This window comes from Saimiri boliviensis, chromosome 7 (assembly GCF_048565385.1).
Source record: "Saimiri boliviensis isolate mSaiBol1 chromosome 7, mSaiBol1.pri, whole genome shotgun sequence".
Lineage (NCBI taxonomy): Eukaryota > Metazoa > Chordata > Mammalia > Primates > Cebidae > Saimiri > Saimiri boliviensis.
Genome location: NC_133455.1, coordinates 55,088,761 through 55,114,901, shown reverse-complemented (window position 1 = coordinate 55,114,901; position 26,141 = coordinate 55,088,761). Strand labels below are relative to the sequence as shown.

The window sequence follows — 26,141 nt, the reverse complement described above, 5'->3', positions numbered from 1 at the left end:
GTCTGGGAAGACTCCCAGGCTTCTATCTGGACTGACATGCTGCACTGTCAGAGAGAACACCGGAGCAGAAGAGTTTGGAGAGGGAGAGACAATGACTTTTGCTTTGTTAAGGTGGAGTTTGGGTTGTCTGTGGGGATCCAGGTTGAGTCGAGCAATAGATTGCCAGATCGATGAGCTTGGAGCATAGGAAAAATATCTGAAGGTGTGCATTTGGCAATCAACAAGCAGGTGGTAGGTAAATTTGTTGGTGTAAATAAGATGACTCCAGGTGAGACTTAACGTGAGAAGGGAAGGGAGATGTGGATGAAGTGGTTAAAGAAGGTGGAGTGGAAGTAGACGTCAGTAATAATTCCCGTTTCATTTTCTTCATCGTTTTGGTCCCTGGGGCCACAGAGATAACAATGCAACTCAACAGAAAAGCTATGTGCATTACTCAGGCCTGGGCTGCTCCAAGGCTCAAGGAGGTGGCCAATCTTATCAATGGCCAGATGATTCATCCTGACTACTGCAATGGGGAAATCTCTCTAATCTCATTGTATATTATTGCATACAATACTAGTACGATTATCATTCAATATTTAGAAAATATTAAATATAGTAATATTAAAACAGGGCTTTGAATTTTGGGAAATTTCTGATTATTAGAAGTTGATTCTTTAAATAAGCTAGATACCATTGAAGTAGTGCCTAATTCTCCAAATGTTGTTCTTAGGCATAGAAGTACATTTCCACCAGAAATTATTTGTTTTTCCAAATTTACATATAAAAAATGTTTCCAAATTAACATATAAAAAATGTAAAATGTAATACATTTTACAGCAAGAGAACAATAAGTATGAACATATTATACCAAAGATTCTCTGTTTTCTTTACCAAGAAGGAAAAAAAATGTCTTCTTAGTCACGGGAAAAGAGAGAATAATAAATGTCTAATCATAATGTGTGACAAAGTGGCTTCAACTTGTGATAGATGAATGTGATTGAGAATTCCCTTGATGTCAAATGTGTTAAGTCATTCAAGCTATCTATGATGGTTATATGGCTGCTATGTTATTCAGTGTGGGCATTTCCTAGAGCTAACACTTTATTTACTGAAATACTGAAGAAGAACTTTTTTTTTTGAGATGGCGTCTCGCTCTGTCACCAGGCTGGAGTGCAATGGCACTATCTCGGTTCACTGCAACCTCCAACTCCCTGGTTCAAGTGATTCTCCTGCCTCAGCCTCTCAAGTAGCTGGAATTACAGGCACACACCACCATGCCCAGCTAATTTTTTTGTATTTTTAGAGATGGTATTTCACCATGTTGGCCAGGATGGTTTCAATCTCCTGACCTTGTGATCCACCCGCCTTGGCCTCTCAAAGTGCTAGGATTACAGGCGTGAGCCACCACGTGAACTTTTTTTTAACCAGCACAAAGGGGCTTTTTAATTTTCTGGAATGCTACATTTCATTAAATACTAACCTAAAGAGGAAATGGTACCACGTCGTACATGTGGGTTGTGATGGCTGGTCTCAATTGTCTAGTGCACTGGACTCATTTTCTTTTTTGTGGGAGCGAGGTGCTCATTTTCTACAAGGTATTAATGAATAGGCAGGATGGAAAAACAAAGCAGCTGCCTCTCAGCCAGAGCAGTTAAATCAACCTTGGCATACCGGGTAACTTGTCTCAGCCAAGCCACTCTTATCTCTATGTGATCAATTAGAGGAATATCTCATGAGAAAAAAAGAAGAAAAAAGAATGATGTAATTTCCCTTATAGCCTTCCTGGCAGGATTTCTATGAATATTCATTACTGCACATGGGACATACATATTTTGTCAGATCTGGGCTTAAACATAGAGATACCTTTGTGCAGAAAGAATAATTCAACATGGACTCTGAATTTTTCTTAAGGAGGTATGAAATATTCAGAGCTTATATAAATTTGGGACATAGGCATATGCCAACTTGTTTCCAAATGTTTATTTTCTGCTATCTACCCATAATTGTCTAATTTGGGCAGTAACTATTTTTGTCTTAAACTGAAAATATGCCTTCAAGTCAAGCAAAAATTATTATGTGTAGTACATTTCAACTATTTTATAATAGGAAATATGTATTTTTATTAGGTAATATACTTATTTTTCAAACTTTCTTTTTTTTTTAACTGGAATTTGATAAAGATGAAATATATATGCTGTCGTTTTCATTGTACCATTTGTTTAATTGTTTATTTTTACAAAAACAAAGATTTCCCATGTCATGTTTTTAGATATCTTGGGGGAAGAAGTTTCAAAAAGTATTTTAAAGCACTGGTAAATATGTAACAAGTTATATTTTACATATTTGAAAAATATCTGGCTGGGTGTGGTGGTGCGTGCCTGTAGTCCCAGCTACTCCGGAAGCTGAAGCAGAGGAAGACCTTTGCCTGGTAGTTCAAGTTCAGCCTGAGTAACATAGCAAGACCTGGTCTCTATGAAAAGAGACCAGGTTTTTTTTTAGAAATATATTTTTAGATAAATTAAATCAGAGAAATTTAAATGATATTTCAAGGTCAAAGACAGAGCTAGGAAGAAAATTGGGGAATACTTCTAGGTTCTCTTTAGCCCTAACCCCTCTCCAGCTCCAGGCCTGTAGACAAGCTCCATGTAGATGTCTAATATCTCAGTTATGTTAAGTTCCAAGTAGAACTCATCCTTATTTCTACCAGAACTGTTTCTTCACTATTTCCCCCGTTTAGAACAGTGGTATCATTAGTGATGCAATTGATTAACATCAAAACTTGGGTTCATTTTTTATTGTACTTTCTTTTTTTGTTGTTGTTTTTTTTTTGTTTTTGTTTTTGTTTTTTTTTTGAGACAGAGTTTCGCTCTTGTTACCCAGGCTGGAGTGCAATGGCGCGATCTCGGCTCACCGCAACCTCCGCCTCTCGGGTTCAGGCAATTCTTCTGCCTCAGCCTCCTGAGTAGCTGGGATTACAGGCATGTGCCACCATGCCCAGCTAATTTTTTGTATTTTTAGTAGAGATGGGGTTTCACTATGTTGACCGGGATGGTCTCGATCTCTTGACCTCGTGATCCACCCACCTCGGCCTCCTAAAGTGCTGGGATTACAGGCTTGAGCCACCGCGCCCGGCCTATTGTACTTTCATTCATCCATCCTGTGGCAAGTCCTGTTGGTTTGACTTTCAAATTACTTTTCACTATTTCACTGCACCCAGACTAGTCTGAGGCACTGGTACCTCTCACTGGGATCACTGCAATAGCCTCCACAATGGCCCATTGGCATCACTTTTGCCATTCTACAATCTGATTTTTTGTATTGAAAGGAACAAACTCAGAACAAATCATCACCCCATCAGAAAACCTCTGTAGTTAGAAGAAAACTCAACCCCCTTAACCCGGCCTGAGTGGGCTGTCCTTTGCTTTTCTCTCTGGCCCTGTCTCTTCCTGTTCTCTCAAGAGCACAAGTGCTTTCTGACTTGCTCATCAATCTATCCACAGCAGAGTGCCAAGCTCATGAGTAGGCACTCAATACATCTGTCAAATGTATGAACAAATAGTATACATATATTTTTCTGAGCCTAAAAAGTTCTCTTTTGCCTTGGTGACAATCAGAACTCAAGCTAAATCTTTAGGTGGATGTTCCTGTGAGATTGTGGGATCAATCATCAGTGAATGAATGTTTAGTGCAGTCAGGGCCTGTTGTGTCACCTGCACTCTGGTCTTTCCTCTAGGCTTAGATAGCTACAGCCAATCCTAAGCTAAGAGTGATTCAATGGCCTGAATCTTATCAGCAGGTGACTCAACGTGGTGTTTCCTTGATACCAGCCCAACCCTGATTTTATACCCTTACACTTGAATTTCTGTTTCATTTCTGACTCCAAGTTCATCTCTTGAGCCTTGGTTTGGTCACTGGATTTCTGCTTTCTTCCTTCTTTCTCAACAACTGCTCAGAAATTCCTTCCTTCCTAGTCCAGGACTCACCTAGATTTTCATGTCTGCTTCATTTGACGTTTATAACCAATGTTTTACTATATGGAATGATGCCATAGATCTTCTCTAAGAGTGATCCTAGTTGGGACCCGATAGTACCAGAGCTATCTATGTGATGATGAATGAACAACCATAATGTTGGAACGAAGCCTTTAGAAAACATCCAGAGCTATTTATGCATAAATCGTGTGAAATCTCTCAAAAGTAATGAAAAAACAGTTACAACAAAATCCCCATGGTGTTGAGTATTTGCATAGTCCCCAAATGTTTCTAGCTTCTTTTAAGAAATGAAAAAAGAAGAAGGGAAGTAATGCGGAACAGCTTCTCATGTCCTGAAACCTCAGTTCTAGTTATGGACCAAGTGGGCAATGCTTAACACGATGCCCTTAGAAATTACTTTTCGAATATTGGAGCTCACCATTGATTCTATCAGAGAACCTAGAGCCCACCATGACAGATATAAATCTCCTCCTAGAAAAACAAAGAGATTTGCTATGTTTACACACATTCTACTATTGGAGATATTAATTTATGCCTTATAAAGAATATAAAACTATAAGGATATAAATTATAAGGTTATAATTATAAGGATATACATTATAAAGATATAATTTAGACAATTGCAGTTATCTTACTGGGAGTTTCTGCTAAACTTTAATGTATAAACAAACCAAAATAACAATTCTATTAGTGTTTTATAAAATTGAAATAATACTTTTGAGTATATATTTAAATGCTATGATAACTTGGAAAACACAAAAACAGTAAGTTTTAGTGCTATATTATTGGAGATATATTTTACTGTTAAGGAGGAAATAGGAAAAAACAAAAATTAAAATAAATTTTATGAAAAATTTTTATTCCATCTAGTAAACTTCGCATTCCACAGTTGATAATGTACCATCAGCTGAGAACCACTAGTCTGGAAAGATTAAGTTACTATTGTGGGTTAAATTGTGATTCCCTAAAAGATGTCCAAGTCCTGACCTCCAGTACCTGTGAAGGTGACCTATTTGGAAATTGGGTCTTTGTAGATTATCAAATTAAAGTGAGGTCATTAAGGTGGGCTCTAATCTGATATGACTGGTGTTCTTACAAAAAGGGGAAATTTGGACACAGAGACAGATACATTCACAGGGAGAATGCCACCTGAAGTTTGGGGTGATTTAACTACAAGCCAGGGAACACTAAAGGTGGCCACAAACTACCAGAAGCTAGGAGAGAGACATGGAACAGATTCTCACTCAGTCGTCGGAAGGAACCAACCCTACCAACACCTTGATCTTAGACTTCTATCCTCCAGAACTGTGAGTCAATGAATTTCTCTTGCTTAAAGCACCCAGTGTGTAGCACTTTGCTATGGTAGCCCTAGCAAACCAATACAGCGAGTCAGCTAGTTCTCTGCATTATTGCGTGCAGTCTCTCTCATTTAAATACTATTTAGCAACAGTAGAATGATTTCTTCCCCAAATTTCTACCTGAAAGCTGTGCTATCTTCTGTTTGCTCCTCCTGGTTCTCTCCTTTCCTCCCGCTCTGTACTCTAGGAGGCATCTCTATGAACAAAATCAATGGACCCTCGCCCTCTGGATTTCACTTGAGGTCACCCAATGGGAGGCAGCAGCAAGTGATGCAGACACAGGGAAAAGTGAGGTTGAAGTATTCTTTCCCCTGCTTCCTCCTCTTCCTCTGGCTGAAGGTCACAGTGCCTGTCAAGTCTCACAGGTGTCCTTTCCATACAACAGGACTCTCTGTCTGTGGCCACTCCCTCCATTGCCCCTGCAGGCCCAGCAGGCTTCCCTAACCCCTGTGGTTCCCCAACCCTGTCTTCACACATTCAACCTTCCTCAAATCATCCCACCTTCAGTGAGCTCTCTGTTTCCTGCTGGGAAGCTTGGGCTATCAAACTCAGTATGTAAAAACGTGACAATGCTGATGATTTGGTTTAAGGTAAGAGGTATGGTCTGGGGCCAAGTTTCTTAAACTTTGAAAACAAATGGCTTTGAGGCTCTACAGTGGTTCTAGTGTTCTGGATGCTTGAAGCCGAGAATCCTAAGTTTAAATGCCCCAAAGAACAAGTTGGGTAGTAAAAACAGGTGGGGTACCTTGGTGGGGACAGTGGGGTGGGACTTTGGAGACTTGTGCAAGAAGCCGCGGTTGAAGGGGCTGCAGCTATCCAGCTCAAGCTGACTTTTTTGCCACTTGGAAATGTGAACCCAGTGTTGCTAAGGCTGATTTTTTAAAAATAGAGGCCAGAAATCATCACAATTTTATGTGAATGCCCTTGGTTATTCAATAATATCGATTAGTCAAAAAATATGAAAACACAATAGGCTAAGAAAAATAGTGCTGCAGTCCAGATTTGGGCCACAGGCCACACATCGGTGACCTCTGCTCAGCTCAGTCATTGTGTCCTCCTAGAGGGCCGGGAACCACCTGGACCACATGATCCTAGACCCTCTGGAGGTCTTACAATATAACAATATGCCTAGGTTTTATTAAATTAAAAGTTGATATGAAAGAAACTGTCCCTACCATTTGTGCAATGCCCTTTTGAAGACTTTTTTTTTTTAAAGACGGAGTTTCGCTCTTGTTACCCAGGCTGGAGTGCAATGGCGCGATCTCGGCTCACCGCAACCTCCGCCTCCTGGGTTCAAGCAATTCTCCTGCCTCAGCCTCCTGAGTAGCTGGGATTACAGGCACGCACCACCATGCCCAGCTACTTTTTTGTATTTTTAGTAGAGACGGGGTTTCACCATGTTGACCAGGATGGTCTCGATCTCTTGACCTCGTGATCCACCCGCCTCGGCCTCCCAAAGTGCTGGGATTACAGGCGTGAGCCACCGCACCCAGCCGAAGACTTTTTTTTTTAAACTAGATTGTCATTCTTAAAGACATACAAAATCAATTTTTCTTAAGAATTTACCTCCAGAAATAAAGTCTGTACTTTTCCTTGATCAGAAAAACATATACCTTCTTTTTCTGATTAAGGAAACAAGTAACAGAGTGGCTCCTGTGTTAGGCATCACACTTGGTATTTTATTTAGAGCAAGCTCAGCTCTTGCTTGGTCATAGGCAACTCTGAAATCCCATTGACTAAGCACCCAAAGTTAATCTGTCACACCAAGTCCTCTGTGGGTCAGATAACTCTCCACAGCCACGATTTCCTTTGTGATCCAAGCTATCTGGATGGGGTGGCACCACGGAATCAACATGTCTACCTCACGGAGGTGGTGTGGGGCTTGTGTGGCCTCAGTCTGGAAGGAATACGTGTTGCTTCTCCTCACAAATTCACTGGCCAAAACTAGTCTCATACCCCTGTGGAATCGTAAGGGGGCTGAGAAATGTAGTTTTCCATTTACTTGGGAAGGAGAGGAGATCAGAAACAGTGAGCCTAGCCATGTGCTCTGTAGAGACATCTTCATTATCTGAATACTATGAAAGCTATTATAGTTCTCTTTCTTGCCTTTGATGACAGAAGCTCAGAGCTACTAATGGTAGAAAAGATTTTTCCTAAATATCCTGTAGACATCTTTCCTTCTTCCTTCCCATATTATATATTCTTTCTTATTTTAATGGCTTTATTGTTTGTGTACTTTTTTTTTTTTTTGGTAAATTGCTTCTGAGTCATTGTGGAAGAATAGTAAATGGATTAATTAGTGGAAATAAATAGGACAAAGTGAAATATACAGATGTTTGCTTCACAGCTGTCATTGATGCTTCTTGAGTCTAGCAAGAGTCATGGATACTAACAATGGTGATGGTGGCAATAAAACCAATCTTACACACTCGCCAGGGCCTTTTCTCCACTGTTTGGTCAGTGCTTTCCAGAAAAAAACAGAATCAATGGGATATGTGTGTGTGGGTGTGTATGTGTATGTGTGTGTGTGTGTGTGTGTGTGTATATATATATATATATATATGGAGAGAGAGAGAGAGAGAGAGAGAGAGAGAGAGAGAGAGAGAGAAATTCATTTTGCAAAAGTGGCTCATTCAGTTATGGAGGCTGGCAAGTCCAAAATCTGCAGTTCTCATCTGCCAGCAGGCAGGAGGAGCCTGGAGACAGGCCCAGGGAAATGCTGATCTTGCAGTTCAAGACTAAAGGCAGTCTGCTGGCAAAATTTCCTCTTGCTTCAGGGAGGCGGGGTCAACAGCTAATACAGCAGCACAACTGGGAAACAGACAGACGTCTGCATGGTGTCTAAGAGTGTGTTATTGCTATTGTTCTATTCAGGCCTTCAACTGATTAGGTAAGGCCCAACCACATGATGGAGAGAATTCTGTTTTACTCAGAGTCCACTGATCCAAGTGTCGATGTCATCTGAAACACCACAGAAACGTTCAGCATAAAGTTTGATCAAGTTTCTAAGCACCATGGCCCCACCAAGTTGACATAAAATTAACCATCACACCTACCATGCCCTTCCCTGAGATGGCCCTTGTGAGCTCACTACAATCCTGCAGTCTTGCCTCCTTGTGGGTCCCAGTGTGCACTGAGAGCCATTGGGTACCCCTCCCTGGTTCTGGCCTCACACTTGTACCTACTGTCTTCACCCAAGTCTCCCTTTTTATTGTAATTCTTTTCCCAAGTTCCCAAGAATGGGGGTCCTTTTCTGACAGTTTTTTTTTTTTAACAGTCCTTCCTTTTCCAGAAGGATTTAATATAAGCATCTCCACAGGCTTTTTGGTACCCAGTGATAAGCATCTTGAAGGCTATTTCAGTAACCTTATTTGCTTATTTTTTTAAGGTGGAGTCTCGCTCTGTCACCCAGGCTAGAGTACAGTGGCACGATCTCAGCTCACTGCAAACTCCGCCTCCTGGGTTCAACAGATTTTTATGTCTTGCAAAATCAGACAGTAGCCTATTTGTTATGGTCAGGGTTCTCTTTCAGTTGCTACCACTTCTCAAAGTCCCAAGCATGTTCCAGCTCAGGATGACTTATTTGACTACAGAGTATTCCAGGGGCTTAGATCTCCTCTCATTTTGAGACCCTTGTCAGTCCTAATGAATTCTCTCTCACAGTAAACCATTAAGTTGACATAGAGCCTGGGCAACATGGTAAAATTCCATCTCTACCAAAAAAAAAGAAAGAAAGAAAGAAAGAAAGAAAGAAACATGAAGTTAACCAGGCACGGCAATATGTACATGTGGTCCTAGCTACTTGGGAGGCTGAGGCAGGAGACTCACCTGAGCCTGGGAAGTCAAGGCTGTAATGAGTCATGATATTGCCATTACACTCCAGCCTGGGTGACAGTGGAGACCCTGTCTCAAAAAAAAAAGAGAAAAAGTTGGCATAGATATGGAGCTGGAGGCAAGGTAGCTGCAACCAAGTGGTAGATGTTTCTGGCAGAAGAATGATAAAGGTTTTATAAATGTTTTGTTCTAATGATCAAATGTATACTATGTGGCAGGAGGTCTTCATGTGTTTTTAATTTCTCACAACAACCTATGAGATTTGCAGTATAAGCCACTTTGCAGATGAAAAACTAAGTCTCAGAGAGGAGAATTCACTTACAGCTAAACAGCTAAGAAAATAGCACAACTGGGAAGGGAACAGTCATCTGAGAGACATTTAAGAGTGCTCTATTGGCCAGGCATGGTGGCTCACACCTGTAATCCCAGCACTTCGGGAGGCCAAGGCACGTGGATCTCCTGAGGTCAGGAGTTCGAGACCAGCTTGGCCAACTTGGTGAAACCCTGTCTCTAATAAAAATACAAAAATTAGCCAGGCACGGTGGTGGGTGCCTATAATCCCAGCTACTTGGGAAGCTGAAGCAGGAGAATTACTTGAACCTGGGAGGCAGAGGTGGCACTGAGCCAAGATCATGCCACTGCACTCCAGCCTGGGTGACAGATGAGACTCCATCTCAAAAATGAGAGGGAACACGAGAGGGAGACGAATGTTGAGAGAACAAGGAGGAAAGAGAGAAAATGGTGTCCACGGATTACAGTGCCTATAGCCAAGCTGCAGTGCAGCAGGGCTACAGTGCTTACACCACCCAGCCCACTCAAGGATGTGCACAGACCACCCAGGCATATGGGCGATGAAGCTATGGAACCTATGGACAGCCCACTGATGTCAGCTATCCCCAGGCTCAGACCACTGCAACCTATGGGCAGACCGCATATGCAACTTCTTATGGACTGCCTCCTGCCGGTTATACCACTCCAACTGCCCCCCAGGCATACAGCCCGCCTGTCCAGGGGTATGGCACTGGTGCTTATGATACCACCACTGCTACAGTCACCACCACCCGGGCCTCCTACATAGCTCAGTCTGCATATGGCACTGAGCCTGCTTACCCAGTCTATGGGCAGCAGCCAGCAGCCACTGCACCTACGAGACTGCAGGATGGTAACAAGCCCACTGAGACTAGTCAACTTCAATCTAGCACAGGAGGTTACAACCAGCCCAGCCTAGGATATGGACAGAGTAACTACCATTATCACCAGGTACCTGGGAGCTACCCCATGCTGCCAGTCACTGCACCTCTGTTCTACCCTCCTACTAGCTATTCCTCTACACAGCTGACTAATGATGATCAGAGCAGTTACTCTCAGCAGAATACCTACAGGCAGCCGAGGAGCTATGGACAGCAGAGTAGCTATGGTCAACAAAGCAGCTATGGGCCGCAACCTCCCTTTGAGTTACTTACCCCAAACTGGATCCTACAGCCAGTCTCCAAGTCAATATAGTTAATAGAGCAGCAGCTACAGGCAGCAGAGTTTATTCCTACAGGACCACCCCAGTAGCATGGGTGTTTATGGGCAGGAGTCTGGAGGATTTTCCAGACTAGAAGGGAACTGGAACACGAGTGTCCCTGATAACTGGGGCCGGGGAAGAGAGGGTATTTGATTATGAAGACAGGAGCAGAGGTGGGTGGGGAGTAGGACACGGTGGAATGGGCTGCACTGGAGAGCGAGGTGGCTTCAGAAAGCCTGGTGGACCCATGGTCGAAGGACGAGATCCTTTTTTAGGCCCACCTGTAGATCCAGATGAAGACTCTGACAACAGTGCGATTTATGTACAAGGATTAAATGACAGTGTGACTTCAGATGATCTGGCAGACTTCTTAAGCAGTATGGGGTTGTTAAGATAAACAAGAGAACTGGGTAACCCATGATCCACATCTAACTGGACAAGGAAACAGGAGAGCCCAAAGGCGATGCCACAGTGTCCTGTGAAGACCCACAGTGTCCTGTGAAGGCTGCCATGGAGTGGTTTGATGGGAAAGATTTTCAAGGGAGTAAACTTAAAGTATCTCTTGCTCGGAAGAAGCCTCCAATGAACAGTACGTGGGGTGGTATGCCACTCTGTGAGGGAAAAGAGATGCTACCACCACTCCATGGAGGTCCTGGGGGATCCATGGGTCACATGGGAGGCTGCGGAGGAGATAGAGGAGGGTTCCCTCCAAGAGGACTGCAGGGTTCCGGAGAGAACCCCTCCAGAGGAGGAAACATCCAGCATTGAGCTGGAGACTGGCAATGTTCCAATCCGGGTTGCGGAAACCAGAACTTCGCCTGGAGAAGAGTGCAGCCAGTGAGAGGTCCCAAAGCCTGAAGGCTTCCTCCCGCCCCCGGGTGGTGATCGTGGCAGAGGTGGCCCTGGTGACGTGTGGGGAGGAAGAGGTGGCCTTATGGATCATGGTGGCCCCAGTGGAATGTTCAGAGGTAGCTGTGGTGGAGACAGAGGTGGCTGCCATCATGGCCAGGGCATGGACCAAGGTGGCTTTGGTGGAGGAAGATGAGGTGGCCCTGGGGGGGGCCCTTGGATCTTTGATGGAACAGATAGGAGGAAGAAGAGGAGGACATGGAGGACCTGGAAAAATGGATAAAGGCGAGTACGATCAGGAGTGCAGAGATCGGCTCTACTAGGGGCAGAGACCCTGCAGAGCTGCATTGACTATCAGATTTATTTTTCAAATCAGAGTTTACAATTCCATATTTATAATGTTGGCCATGAGATTATGATTATTCATTCTCTGTACTTTAGTATTTTTCACCATTTGTGAAGAAAGGTTAAAACAAGTTAAATGGTTAAAAAAAAAAAAAAAAAAAAAAAAAAAAAGGCTCTGCTGCCTCTCTATTTCCCCGTCTCCCAGGCCAAGGAGAAGATGTGCAAGATGAGGCTTCCTCTGAAACTCCAGCTAAATGGCAGTTGTCCAGAAATGGATTTATTCCATATGCAATAGTTAATAATATTCTACGATTGTCCATTTATTTATTGGTAAGTTGTCAATGAATCAAATGTCTCAAGATTAGCACCTTAAGGGGATTAAAGGAAAACCAGCTCTAAGGAAGGCATATTAGTTATAAAAAGCTGATGTAGGAAGCAAATGAACTTATCTCCAGAGATTTAATCTCTGTAAGCATGAAGGAAGCACATACCTCGATTCCTTAGTTCCTCCTTTAGAGCTACTTTCCTGACAGAGATAGGAATGTAAGATAAAGTGAGGTGTCCTCTTCCTGATGCTGAAGCTAAGATTTTCATCTTGCTAGGGTCTGCAAAGCACTCTCAGGCTCAGCAGGAAAATATTGAAGTTAAGTTTTCCCTCACCTTGTGAGCTTTATCAGATTTTCATGCTGCAGAGAACAGTGAACATGCTGGAGAGGCCCCGATAAATGAAAAGTCCCCTTGGGTGAAAGGAAGGTGTGATCGCCACCAGCACTCTACTTTTTTTTTTCATTTCTGCTGAACAGAAAAGAAATGGTGTAGAAATTTGTGGGTAATTGTTGTGTCATAAGGAAAACATCTATTGAATTTGCACTTATTCCAAGGATAAATGAATCTCTTCTTAACACTCATTGACTTCATTATTCAACTTCATCATTTTAAGTTTTCATCCTTTTTCTTGAGGAAAAGAAGAGGAACAACAAGAAATAACATTTAGGTGCTTTTACATAAAATAATCTGATGAGACCTTTTGATAATACCTGGGAGATGACAGACATCAAGATAGTTTTAGAGATCTCCCTATTATTTTCGTGTACCAAGAAGCTAGTGATCAGTGCAAGAACAAAATTAATCCAAACTCAGAAAATATTATGGATTTAAAATATTTATTTTTAAAGAATGGGATTTATGCATTCAGAATGATGTAAAATTGGGCCACTAAAATCTTTTTTATTTTGTTATCGGCTAGCATTTAAAAACCAAATTTTTATGTACACAAAGTTGAATTGGTCAATTCATCTTGTTGAGATTTATGAAGACCCCAGTTTCCTTCCTCAATTTAGGGAAAGCTGGTTATATTAATAGATTTTAACAAACGACAAAAGAAGGGGAGCTAATTAACTCCTGTTTTGTTTTCATCTTCTTTAACATAAGTGATAGTCTTGAAACAGGAAAGCATTTGTTAAGCAACATACAGGATAAACTACAGTTTAATATAGGTTCAGATGTAAAGAGAAAACCTATTTTGGATGAACTCAAATGTTCATGCCTCAACGATTTATTTCTAAGGATGCTGAAGTAACTTTTTAGGTTCATTTTAGAACTCTAAAATTCCAAGCCATCACTGAAAACCTGGAGAATGAGAAAGTGTGTAAGAAAAGTAAATGTCCTATTAAAAAAAAGAAACAGGAAATGTCTGGTTAAATTCCAAAGTGACTTTGCAAGAGATGATTCACAGCATTTAGGAGCAAATGGAGTGGTCTCTAAAAGGCACTGTGATTTTCCACTCTCTGGGTTCCCAGGATATCTAGTGTGCAGGGTGGCACAGAGGGGTGGCATTGCTGCCTTTCCCTCTCCTCCTCTCAGGAAGTTTGGGAGCACATGCCACAACAGTGTTAGAGCTAGCTTTCAAAAACCATTTAAAAAAACATTAGAATATCTTTGTGAATAACAGAGAGAAAGTTAGGCCGAATGACAGTGTGGTGCGGTGATGCTGTGGTTGTTTGAGCAGTGCTATCTCCTTCTCCCCCGCCCACATCAAAAGGTTACTATAGGGAAATGTCAAGCATCAGCACAACTGAGTGAATTATAGCTGCTGAAATCTCAGGCATCAGTGAGGCAATGGGGAGATGGTTTCTGCAAAGGTCTTTTTGGCATCCCCTCAAATAGTATCAAGTTGGCAACTTCTTGGTTATAGTTCATGAGCATAACATCCCTTGAGTAAATATTTTTAAAGCCCAAAATGAGCTTTGCAAAGAATGAGAAAAGCAAAACAAAGGACTGTTTCATATTTAAGATTTAAATCTCTGTTCTTGGACATGTGCCTAGTTCTATCAAAACAGTGATATCCATCCAACAAATCCTATACAAACTATTCTGCAGTGAATATCTACAGAAATCCTGATTTTTCAAATGAGTTATTGAAAAACTTCTTGATTATATTTTTAAAAAGCTCTTTGAAAAATGAAATATGCCTAATAAGTGTCACTTCAGAACACTTCTTATTTTCACCATGAGGTAAATAGGAAGATGGTTTTATTATAATATTTTTACAAATGACAAATAAAAGCCTGTGTATAATACATGAGTTGGACAAGATAACTGACTGAAAAAACTGGTATCAGACTAACATTTCTCATCTCCTTTCTTTCTGCAACTTGCATTAGCTTTTCTGTAATGAAGATTTTTATTAAATAAAATTGTATATGTTTGTATTTGTACCTGATTTTTTTTTCTTTTTTTGAAATGGAGTCTTGCTCTGTCACCCAGGTTGGTGTGCAGTGGCGCAATCTTGGCTCACTGCAACCTCTACCTCTGGGTTCAAGTGATTCTCCTGCCTCAGCCTCCTGAGTAGCTGGGATTACAGGTGCACACCACTGCACCCATGTAATTTTATGTATTTTAGTAAAGATGAGGTTTCACTGTTTCCCAGGCTGGTCTTGAACTCCTGAGCTCAGGCAGTCTCCACCTTGGTCTCCCAAAGTGCTAGGATTATAGGTGTGAACAACCACAGCCAGCTGTATCTGAAAATTTGATACTGGGGTAGAAAATGCTTCCTCACTGTGATATTTTGCCAGATTTATGGAAGTCTTGCATCTATGCTCTGACAGTTTGAAAGGAGGAAAAGGCAGCTTGGTTCACTGTTTAGGGTGCTACTTTGTTAGGTTGTAGAGATTTAATAAATCCTGCCATGTTGTAGTTCAGCTATGTTTGGTTTTGTGCTCACCCAAACTCTTGAGAGTAAACTAAATCACTTTCTCTCTCTAGTACTGTGTTAACTCTGTGCCTTGAATGGAAATTAAATGCAAATGCTTTCATTGCACTATCCCCTTGTTAATTTATCACGTTTAAACACAGCAACATATTGGAAAACCTTGTTATTTTGTAATCTTCAGACTCTATGCACAATGATATTAAGAAGAGAATAATGAGTAAAGATAAGCCAAAGGGAAGCACATGTCTACAGGGCAACTGGCAGTGGTCCCACAGCCATTAGTCTGTGGTATCTGGTGAAATCGCTGGAGTCAGCTTGCACTCCGACTTCATGACAGAGCAAAAAAGAAGGAAGAAAAAAAATCCCCAGAATTAGAGGAAGTGAGTGAGGCAGCACTTCAGATTCCTCATTATGCTCTCAAATCGTTTATTCGCTCCTTCAAAAATGTATGTTTTAATAATGCTCATGCTGCGTAGATTTTTAGTTAAAAGTTAATAGCAAATAATAATAAAAAGCAATATGGAGTTTCAACTTCCAGGAAAGGATGAAGTGAAAGAAGTGTTTTGCAGGGTACAGCATAAACTCTTACACTAGATGGTACCCAATAAACATTTTTGGCCTTGATGGATGGTTTGTGAGTGGATTTAGAGGCTGTCCTGTTGTTTGTCTTGACATACTAGAAGTACTAATCACAGCCAGATGTTGGGGACCATCCAAGAGGCTCAGTTTGTGGGTGGGAATAGGCACTCAGGGATGATTATACACACATGAAGAAAGAGATAAAAGGTGTTGGAAGTTCTTCCTACTTGGCTCTTCTTTCTTAGCACATCTTTTTTATCCAAAGTTGGAGCTCTGACTTATCACATTTGATTTCAAATCCTGCCTTAGAGTAAACAAACATCACTCAACAGGCTTAGACATTTTCTGAATGATTGCAACCTAAACCTACTTTCCTTGACATTTACCATTGTTCTGGACCTCATTCTCAAATCTCAGCAATCGTGTTTCAAAAATAGCTGGTATGGTTTTCCGTATAATTTTTTGACCTCAAGAGAATATTGGTGAGCTTGATTGCACATTAAGTCACAGAGACATTTTACATGGCATTTGCTGACCCTATCATCCAATTTGTTTTATATATTTTGACCCTCTGTGATGCCTGTTTCCAGTTCTAAAAATGTATTAATAGTTTAAAATCTGGGTCAATGAATAAAGCCTGAACAACATCTGAGGCAGTTTTTCAAAGTGTTTTGTCTACCAAAATTCTACTTTAAAATGTTCATGTCTGTTTATATATTCCCTAGTATCATGTTATTCTATTGTTTTCCCAACCTAATTTTCCGCCTCCTTCCTTCCTCCCTTCCCTCCCACCCTCCCTCCCTTCCTCCCTCCCCTCCCACCCTCCCTCCCTTCCTCCCTCCCTTCCTTCCTTTCTTCTTCTGTTCTTCCTTCCTTCTTTCCATCCATCCACCCACCATGGTGGGTAGTTGTGCTATTTACTAAGACTGGCAAGACTGAGAGAAAGAGGGGAGAATCAAGAGTTCAAGTGTAGACATAAACATGTTATGTTTTAGATGTTAGCAAATGTCCAAGTGAGGATGTCAGGGTGTAGGGTATAGGAGATGGGAGCCCAGAGAAGGTTAAGCTGTAGTTAGAAATTTGAAAAGCAACAGTGAATTAATATGTTTATAGACACAAGGTTCAATAAAATCACTTAAAGAGTGAGTGTAAGTAAAGAAATGGCCAAAGGCAAAACTTGAGTCATTCTAACATTTCAAGTTCAGGTAGAGAAAGAGGTAAAATAATATTTAAATGTGTTAATGCAATTTTATTTTAAAGAGTCACTTGTCCCTGTTGACCTGTTGTTTATTTTAGAGTTCACATGGGACATTGAGAACTTTAAAAAACTGGCTGATTTTAGTCTAGAATGATGGAAGTTGTTTGGCCCAGGACTGTGAAGGTGATCATATTAGTATTAAGAGTATTAGTCGCGAGGCCAAGTCTTAGATAATGGAGCTTTCCAAGGCTGAGTCAAGTAAGGTACATTATCAAATATTAGAACTACAAAGGCATTAATTTCTGTCACAGGGAAAATATGAAATGCAATTGAGGAATAAGATAGGAGTGTCAGAACTGAGGATCTCACAAAAGAGAAGGTAAAATTGGCAGGAAACAAGGTAAACGAGGGTAGAACTTGTAGGTCAGAATTAAGGCTGTTTGAGATGAGGCTGGTAGTTTGAAGCCAGTTCAAGAACCGATCTCCTGAATACTTTCTGGCATATTCCTTTTAAGCTGTGCCTGAGACAGCCAAACCACATCAGACAAAACCTTCTAAGAGTATCACTCAGATTTAATGAACATGACTGAGGATCAGCTATCCACCAGGCTCCAGGCTGGTCAACTGAACAAACACTGGCTTTTTTAGGGATTAGCTTGTCATCTCAGAAAAGACAGAAGTTCATTTTAATAGCTTACAATGCCATAGTTTAGAAGCCATGTGTAAATTTCCTAAATCCTCTTGTGTGCCATATTTGCTTAATAGTTTGCCTCATCTGGAATATTTGAAAATTTAGCCCTATGTGATTTAAATGTGGTGTCAGGGGAAGTCTTCACAGTTAATTTTCTTCTCCCATGCAGAGAAGGACACATCTGACACATGCAGAGAAGTCACATTACCAGGGTAAGAATAAATAGCAAGCTGTAAACCAAAAAATAAGAAACCGAGTCATAAAATGAAAGTGCTATAGAAATGTGGTCAAATACTCAGGAGAGGCCCGAGTCTGGCATTAAATTAGGCCAAGTGGACCTTTGGCTATGTTATGCGGGTAATTGTCTTTTCTGAGACCAGATTTTTTTTCCCCCCGGGTTCTTCTGGTGGGGTTGTGTTTTTTTGTTTTTGTTTTTTGTTTTTTGTTTTTTTTGAGACAAAATCTCACTCTGTCACTCAGGCTGGAATTCAGTGGCATGATCTTGGCTCACTGCAACATCCACTTCCTGGGTTCAAGCAATTCTCCTGCCTCAGCCTCCAGAGTAGCTGGGATTACAGGTGCCTGCCCCAGCCTCTGGAGTAGCTGGGATTACAGGTGCCTGCCACCATGCCCAGGTAATTATTTTTTGTATTTTTTAGTAGGGATAGGGTTTCACTGTGTTAGCCAGGATGGTCTTGATCTCCTGACCTTGTGATCCACCCACCTTGGCTTTCCAAAGTGCTGAGATTATAGGCATGAGCTACTGCGCCTGGTCCTGGGTTTTCTGGGTTCTTAAGGCCCTCAAGTGAACTAATGGGATTAGAGAATCATTTTCAAAATTTTAAGAACTTAAAGAACATTTTACACTTATTCATCTGGGACAAAGCTACACCTGCTCAATCAGACTTCGTATGTTTGCCCTTCCCTTTGTTTTCCAACTGTACTGTAATATCATTTCTGACAGCCTTGTCAGATCCAGAAACTTCACTGTGTTCATCTAGCCTCAGTTCTACATCCCCTTTCCAACAAGATGCTGGGTATTTTATTGTGAACAAATTCTATTAATATATCTTCAAACCAACACACAGAAGTAAATTGATTACCCACTAACTGGTATGGACTCCTTGTCACGTTTTCCACGTGCAGTCGGTCTGTTCCTCTGGCAAGACAGGTTGGGCAGGAGAGTAGCCAAGCTTTCCCATTCCCAGGTATTGAGACTGAGCCTCTACTAGGTCCCATTCCAGGGTTCTCCCAGTCACTTCTTGTCAGGGACGCTGCTGTGTACATCAGATGAATCAGTGTCATAGGCAAGAGCATTATTTATTACTTGACTAGGACCAGCAGGGAGAAAAGAACTCTTGAGGTACACAAGCTTTTTTACTTATGTCATCTTATTCCCCTGCAGGACAATGTTCTTTGTCTCTGGTAGAAGCTTCTCTCAGAAGACCCTCAAACCAGTAATTAAAAATATTAGATATGTATTAGAATCACCTGGAGAGTTTATAAAACTCAGCACTTTTTTTTTTTTTTTTTTTTTTTTTTTCGAGACAGACTGTCTCTATTGCCCAGGCTAGAGTGCAGTGGTACGATCTTCACTGCAACCTCTACCTCCTGGGTTCAAGTGATTCTCCTGTCTCAGCCTCAAGAGTAGTTGGGATTACAGGTATACACCACCATGCCTGGCTAATTTTTGTATTTTCAGTAGAGACATGGTTTCACCATGCTGGCCAGACTGATCTTGTACTCCTGGCCTCAACTGATACGCCCACCTCGGCCTCCCAAAGTGCTGGGATTATAGGCATGAAGCAGCATGCCTAACCATAACTCAACATTGTTTTAAAGCTCCCAGGTAATTCCAATGCTACTCTAAAGATATCCACCCCTGCCATAGGCCTTCTCCAAGTTCCAGCTAGCAAGATCAAGAGTAATTCTGCCTCTTATTATCGTCTCATTTTTAATTTGCATTTTTTCCCTAGCATAATGCCATTATGATCGGGTGGGGGCAGCCAGGAGTAGAATATGTACCACTGGGTTTGACTAAGACTTTTGCCTCTACTTAGTAAAACTCTGTGTTCTTGGCTGCTCCAACTCTTAGGGTTAAAGGAATGCAAGCCACTTCATGTTTCTGCCAGTTTGCTTTTCTTTTGTTCTTCTCTCTCCACATGGTTGGCTCTCTTTCTCTCTAGAAGTAGTTCTGGCTGATCTACAGAATTTCTCCAGAATTTGATATTTAATGCTTTGATGTCCTTCCCATCAAGTATTTAAATCAAGTATTTAAAAAATATTTGATTTCTCCTCTCTGATCATATTTGCCTGTCAGTAGTAGATCATATCTTATAAAACTGGGTCTCATGGTGAAAGAGAATAAAAGAGACTTTGGTGAAAGGGTTGGTGATTTAGAACATATCTGCACTTGGGTCAGTGATGGAGATTTAAATTGCCAGGTGGTAAAAGCTGAAGGTGGGCTCACTGTTCAGGGTAGCAGAGATAGCTCCCTGGCCTGTAATTTCTGTTTAGAGCACTTAGCAATGCCTAACTGGGGTCTTTACCAGAATCAGCCTGCAAACCAAAGAGCAGGCTCCATCTCTGAAAGGAATTGGCTTGATCTGACATTAGTGATTTTGAATTAGGTCAAATATTGCTGGCTACTTAAGGTCTCCAACTATAGCTGGGACCTCCACTAGTATTCGTACTGAAGTCACACTGGCATCCTTTTTGAAACATCAAAGTTAGCTCATCCTTTCTGGGCCAGGCATATTCATTTCTGTGGTAATCTCTTGCTTGGCATCATAAGCTATGCCTTCCATCTGAAGGAAGACCTCAAATTCACTAGTCCTCTAACTAAACTTCATTCCACGATAAACCAGCTTCTCTATATTCTCACTTTGTTTACAGAATGCTCTTGCTACTTCTTCTTTTTTTTTCAGCTTTTTCTTTTAATTTTTTTAGAATTTTAGTCTTTTTTTAAAATTGCATTTTAGGTTTTGGGGTACATGTGAAGAACATGCAAGATTGTTGCATAGGTACACACATGGCAGTGTGGTTTGCTGCCTTCCTTCCCCTCACCTGTATTTGTCATTTCTCCCCATGCTATCTCTTCCCACCTCCCCACCCCCCGTCCCTCCCCCATTTCCCCCCAACGGACCCCAGTGTGTAGTGCTCCCCTCCCTGTGTCCATGTGTTCTCATTGTTCAACACCCGCCTATGAGTGAGAACATGTGGTGTTTGATTTTCTGCTCGTGTCAGTTTGCTGAGAATGATGGTTTCCAGGTTCATCCATGTCCCTACAAAGGACATGAACTCATCCTTTTTGATGGCTGCATAATATTCCATGGTGTATATGTACCACATTTTCCCTATCCAGTCTATCATCGATGGGCATTTGGGTTGGTACCAGGTCTTTGCTATTGTAAACAGTGCTGCAGTGAACATTCGTGTGCATGTGTCCTTATAGTAGAATGATTTATAATCCTTTGGATATATACCCAGTAATGGAATTGTTGGGTCAAACGGGATTTCTATTTTTAGGTCATTGAGGATTCACCACACTGTCTTCCACAATGGTTGAATTAATTTACACTCCCACCAATGGTGTAAAAGTGTTCCTATTTCTCCACATCCTCTTCAGCATCTGTTGTCTCCAGATTTTTTAATGATCGCCCTTCTAACTGGTGTGAGATGGTATCTCAATGTGGTTTTGATTTGCATTTCTCTAATGACCAGTGATGATGAGCATTTTTTCATGTTTGTTGGCCTCCTGTATGTCTTCTTTTGTAAAGTATCTGTTCATATCCTTTGCCCATTTTTGAATGGGCTTGTTTGTTTTTTTTTTCCTTTAGATCTGTTTTAATTGGCCTCCTGTATGTCTTCTTTTGTAAAGTATCTGTTCATATCCTTTGCCCATTTTTGAATGGGCTTGTTTGTTTTTTTTTTCCTTTAGATCTGTTTTAGTTCTTTGTAAATTCTGGATATCCGCCCCTTGTCAGATGGGTAGACTGCAAAAATTTTTTCCCATTCTGTTGGTTGCCGATTCACTCTACTGACTGTTTCTTTTGCCGTGCAGAAGCTGTGGAGTTTGATTAGGTCCCATTTGTCTATTTTGGCTTTTGTTGCCATTGCTTTTGGCATTTTATACACCAGTAGCAGACTTAAAGAGAGCCAAATCAAGAACGAACTGCCATTTACAATTGCTACAAAGAGAATAAAATACCTAGGAATACAACTAACAAGGAACGTAAAGGACCTCTTCAAGGAGAACTACAAGCCACTGCTTGACGAAATAAGAGAGGACACAAACAGATGGAGAAACATTCCATGTTCATGGTTAGGAAGAATCAACATCGTGAAAATGGCCATACTGCCCAAAGTAATTTACAAATTCAATGCTATTCCTATCAATCTACCAATGACCTTCTTCACAGAACTGGAAAAAAACACCTTAAACTTCATATGGAATCAAAAGAGAGCCCACATAGCCAAGTCAATTCTAAGCAAAAAGAACAAAGCAGGAGGCATCACACTACTGGACTTCAAACTACTACAAGGCTACAGTAATCAAAACAGCATGGTACTGTTACCAAAACAGAGATACAGACCAATGGAACAGAACAGAGGCCTCAGAGGAAATACAACATATCTACAACCATCCGATCTTTGACAAACCTGACAAAAACAAGCAATGGGGAAAGGATTCCCTGTTTAATAAATGGTGTTGGGAAAACTGGCTAGCCATGTGCAGAAAGCAGAAACAGGACCCCTTCCTGACACCTTACACCAAAATTAACTCCAGATGGATTAAAGACTTAAACATCAGACCTAACACCATAAAAACCCTAGAAGAAAATCTAGGCAAAACCATTCAGGACATAGGCATAGGCAAGGACTTCTTGCTACTTCTTTATCAGAACTAAAACATGACTTCCTCATGAATATATGTCATTTCTACCAGATCTCATCAAATTCAGGGACCATAAATTCAAAAGATGGTGTCAACCTTCTACCTTCTCTATAAAATATAATTTCATTATTCTTCCCTCTTCATAGAAAACATTCTGCCATTCTGAGGATTCTTCCATCTAGGATGATGTCCTCTATCTCTCATCCCCGGCGTCTACTTCCCTGGTTAGTTCCTCATGCAAATTATAAATATGGGCAACTTTTCACCATCATTATCTCCAATACAAATTCTACCATTGTGCTTGCTATATTAGCTATATTTTGTTTGTGAGTACAGAAGGATGAAAATTTATATATTATACTACATAAGTGCAAAACATAGGATGCTTTTTAAAAAAATAATTGATCTCATCTTGCACTTTAGTTTCCATTTTCCTCGTAGTGGGAAAGATAGCACCATAAAACCCCGAAACTGAAAAAACCCCAAATCTTAAGTTTATCCTTTTGAAGTATGCAGTCTTTTTGAACTTTATAACATGTCTTTGAGGTTGTTTCAGATTTATCATTTGGATAAATGATTATTTAAGTCAATGTTGTATTCTTTATCAGGGAGATTTCTCCTGTTTCTTAAAAGGAGTTCTCTTTTATCCTCTTTCTCAAGAGAATCGAAGTACAAGAGATGCTAATAGACCTCCTAGTGCTGAAGCAGGGGGCTCCTGGTCTGAATCTCCCTGGGCCCATTTCTGGTTTTAAATGCAGTGGGCTACGTGGACCTTACCCCTGGGAATTCGTGTTGGCTGGGGTGTAGCTTGTCCGGCCTGATACTTTGGGGAGTGTGTCCTGGTATTCACATAAGTCAGAGGCACCTACCACAAATTCCTTGTATACTGTGGGCTCTCATTCCTACCTAAAACCCATTTCTGGTTCACTGGTTCTCTTAGCATCTCTGTGTACCCATTGAGGGTTCAGAGACAGGGACCCTCTGCCAGTTACTCTGTGCCATGCTGGAGCGTGCGGTGCTCTATGTTACTCTGTGCCATAATGATGTGGTGCTCTGTGTGAACTACCCTTGACTGAAACAGCTAGTTACCTTCCTCAGAACCTTCTAATTCCTTGTCCACAAGATCTCCACTCACACCTCCAAACAGAAAGTAAAACACAAGCCCTTTCTGTTTTTAGCTTTGATTTCAAATCCTCCAGGATTTCTGTGTGGCTTTCTGCCTTCTGCATCTTCCTATCTCCTCATCTGTACTTCCCAAAACAGAGGCTGCTGCTCCCAACGTGTCACAGACTGCTCCTTATAAGGCCATGAGGACTCTTCTAACTGCCTAGGATTTTCTGTGTTTTCTTATTGTGCCTATCTGCTTCATTTGATATCCTGGTCCCTTTATTTTCTAAATACTGCACTTCCCTGGTTCCAGTCAGAACTTTTTGTCTGTTTCCTATATTGTTTTCCTTTCAGTGCTGGTGTTTATGGAAATTCCGTCCTAGAATTGTTTCTATTCTTATTATGGCCAAGTCCAGGAAGAGGGGATGTTCTCCCTGAGTAATTGCTTTTATTGTCATGTTAAAATATTTTTTAATATGGCTGTTGAAAACAAATATATGTATCTCCAGCTCAGAATTTTTCTCCAAGCTTTAGACTCAATATTGAACTACCTCTTGGATACCTCCAGCCTCCTGGACTCAATGTGTACAAACTGAACTCATTGTTCCTCCCAGCTTTTAAAGCTGTACTGTATTTTCAAATTCGATGCAGCCACCAAAGCTAGAGAACCTCATCTTTGGTTCTTTTAACTTTTCTTAATGACATATTTATGAATCATTAAATCCTAACTAGTTTCTTCTTCTATATCCATCTGTTAATGACCTGTCAGTCATCCATCTGTCTATCTATCTCTATTATCTATCTATCCATCATCTATTTATCTACCTATTGATCTATCTATCTGTCCATCTACTTATCATGAGCTATCATCTATTTTCTATCTATCTATCTATCATCTATCATCTCTATTATCTATCCATCTATCATTTCTATATTTATCTATCTACCTATCCATCTATCATCTATCTATACATCCATCCATCATCAGCTATTATCTCTCTATTTTCTATCGTTATCATCATCTATCATCTCTCTATTATCTATCATCATCTGTAATCTCTCCCTATTATTTGTTCATCTGTCTGTCTTCCACCATTATTTGTCTACAAAGAAAATTCCCCAAAAGTTTACATACAGTAAGATGGTTAAATGTTAACACAAATACAAATTTCAGAATAGGTTAAATATACATTTTCTAGAAGGGGAAAAGAAATATGTAAATAATAAAGACCCAAATTGTTAGTTATTGTTGCTATAATTAAACCTCAAATTTAGCACCAAACTTTTGAGCAGCTAAAGTAAGACTAGGTCAGTTACCTAATTCTTCTTCTTAGAGAGAACAAGGGAATCTTTACAACCAAAGTTGAAAACTCTGATTAGCTGAAGCTTTTTGCTGAGAAAACTTTTCTTATCTTTTCCTTTTACTTAGAGGTCACCTGAAATTAGCCCTTTAGTCAATTCCCTGTGGAAAATGTTCTTTGAGTGTTTAATGCTGTCAAACCTCTCTCTGAAAGAAAGATCTTTTTCAGTTTTCCCCAGTCTGACTGTCTTGAGCTGAGGACGTGTATTCTCTATAGTAGTTCCTAGTCCTCCTGTTTGACTTACAGTTGTGTTTTGCAACCTCTTTGACTTACTGTTGCTCTTTCTCTTTCTTAAAGTTCAGGTTTCTTTGCAACTCAACATTTTCAAGCCGTCAGACTAATTTCAAGCAGATTTACATGTTAGAGATTTTTAGTTTGGGTCTAAGCTGTGTCCTCTTTTGAACTCAGATATGCCTAGACAAATTCATGGGCCCAGTGAGGCTGACTAACTCACCAGGGCCATATTTCATCAAATGACAGGGGAGTCTTTGAAAATCATGCCTGCATTAGTGCCATTAATGAGTAGTGAGAATGCCACTTACAGTTATGATTCATGATGAAACAATAGTTTTACAATGGATGCTTGTTAGCCTACATCTACTCTGGGAAGAAGAATATAGTAGTGTCTCCTGGCACTAAAGCAGGGAGGACACACACAGTGTTTCTAGTATTTGTTATTCTTTCACTGGGAATAGAGTGGTAAGTTGTGACAGAGGCTTCTAAGTAGAGTGCAGTGGTGAAGAGCTCAGGTTGGGCTGGAATCCTGGATCTGCTGCTTTCTCATGTAGTGACCATGTGGCAATTTCCTTTGCCTTTCTGAACCTCAGTTGTTCTGAGAATTAAAAATAAGGCATGTGAAGTAGTTGGCATACTGTAAGTGCTCAACAACAGGAGTAATTCTTACCGTTATTAGACATTCCCATAGAAATGTGGGTGAAGGGAGGAGGAAAATGACCTGCCATCAGAGATGAAGGACAGCTTTGGACAGCCCATGTGAGACACCCTGTAGGGGCTTCATATACTAATTGAGGAAAGGAGGTTTGAAGAGGGCTGGAATTCTTCGATTATATAATATATGGAGAACTGAAAAGACCTGTGTGGTCTCATTTTCTGTTGCAGAAATTGGGGCCTGACCCAGGGATATGGTATTTTCTAAGAATTAGGATGAGAAAGTCCTTTCATGAGCTTCTTTCCACCTCTGGATTTATTAAAGTAATATAATCTGGA

The 26,141-nt window shown here is 40.8% G+C and overlaps 1 long non-coding RNA gene and 1 pseudogene across 1 annotated transcript in view; one reads left to right on the top strand and one right to left on the bottom strand.

Moving 5' to 3' along the window:
* Positions 1-209: 209 nt before the first annotated feature.
* Positions 210-26,141, bottom strand: part of LOC141584993 (uncharacterized) — a 109,703-nt gene continuing 83,771 nt past the window's right edge. Inside the window, exons 3-6 of the long non-coding RNA XR_012518273.1 lie at positions 12,742-12,907; positions 12,362-12,662; positions 7,095-7,333; positions 210-420 (exon numbers count right to left, since the gene is read on the bottom strand). This is a non-coding gene — a long non-coding RNA (uncharacterized LOC141584993). The remainder of the gene's footprint in view (positions 421-7,094; positions 7,334-12,361; positions 12,663-12,741; positions 12,908-26,141) is intronic.
* LOC101039374 (RNA-binding protein EWS-like) lies at positions 9,867-11,848 on the top strand (annotated as a pseudogene).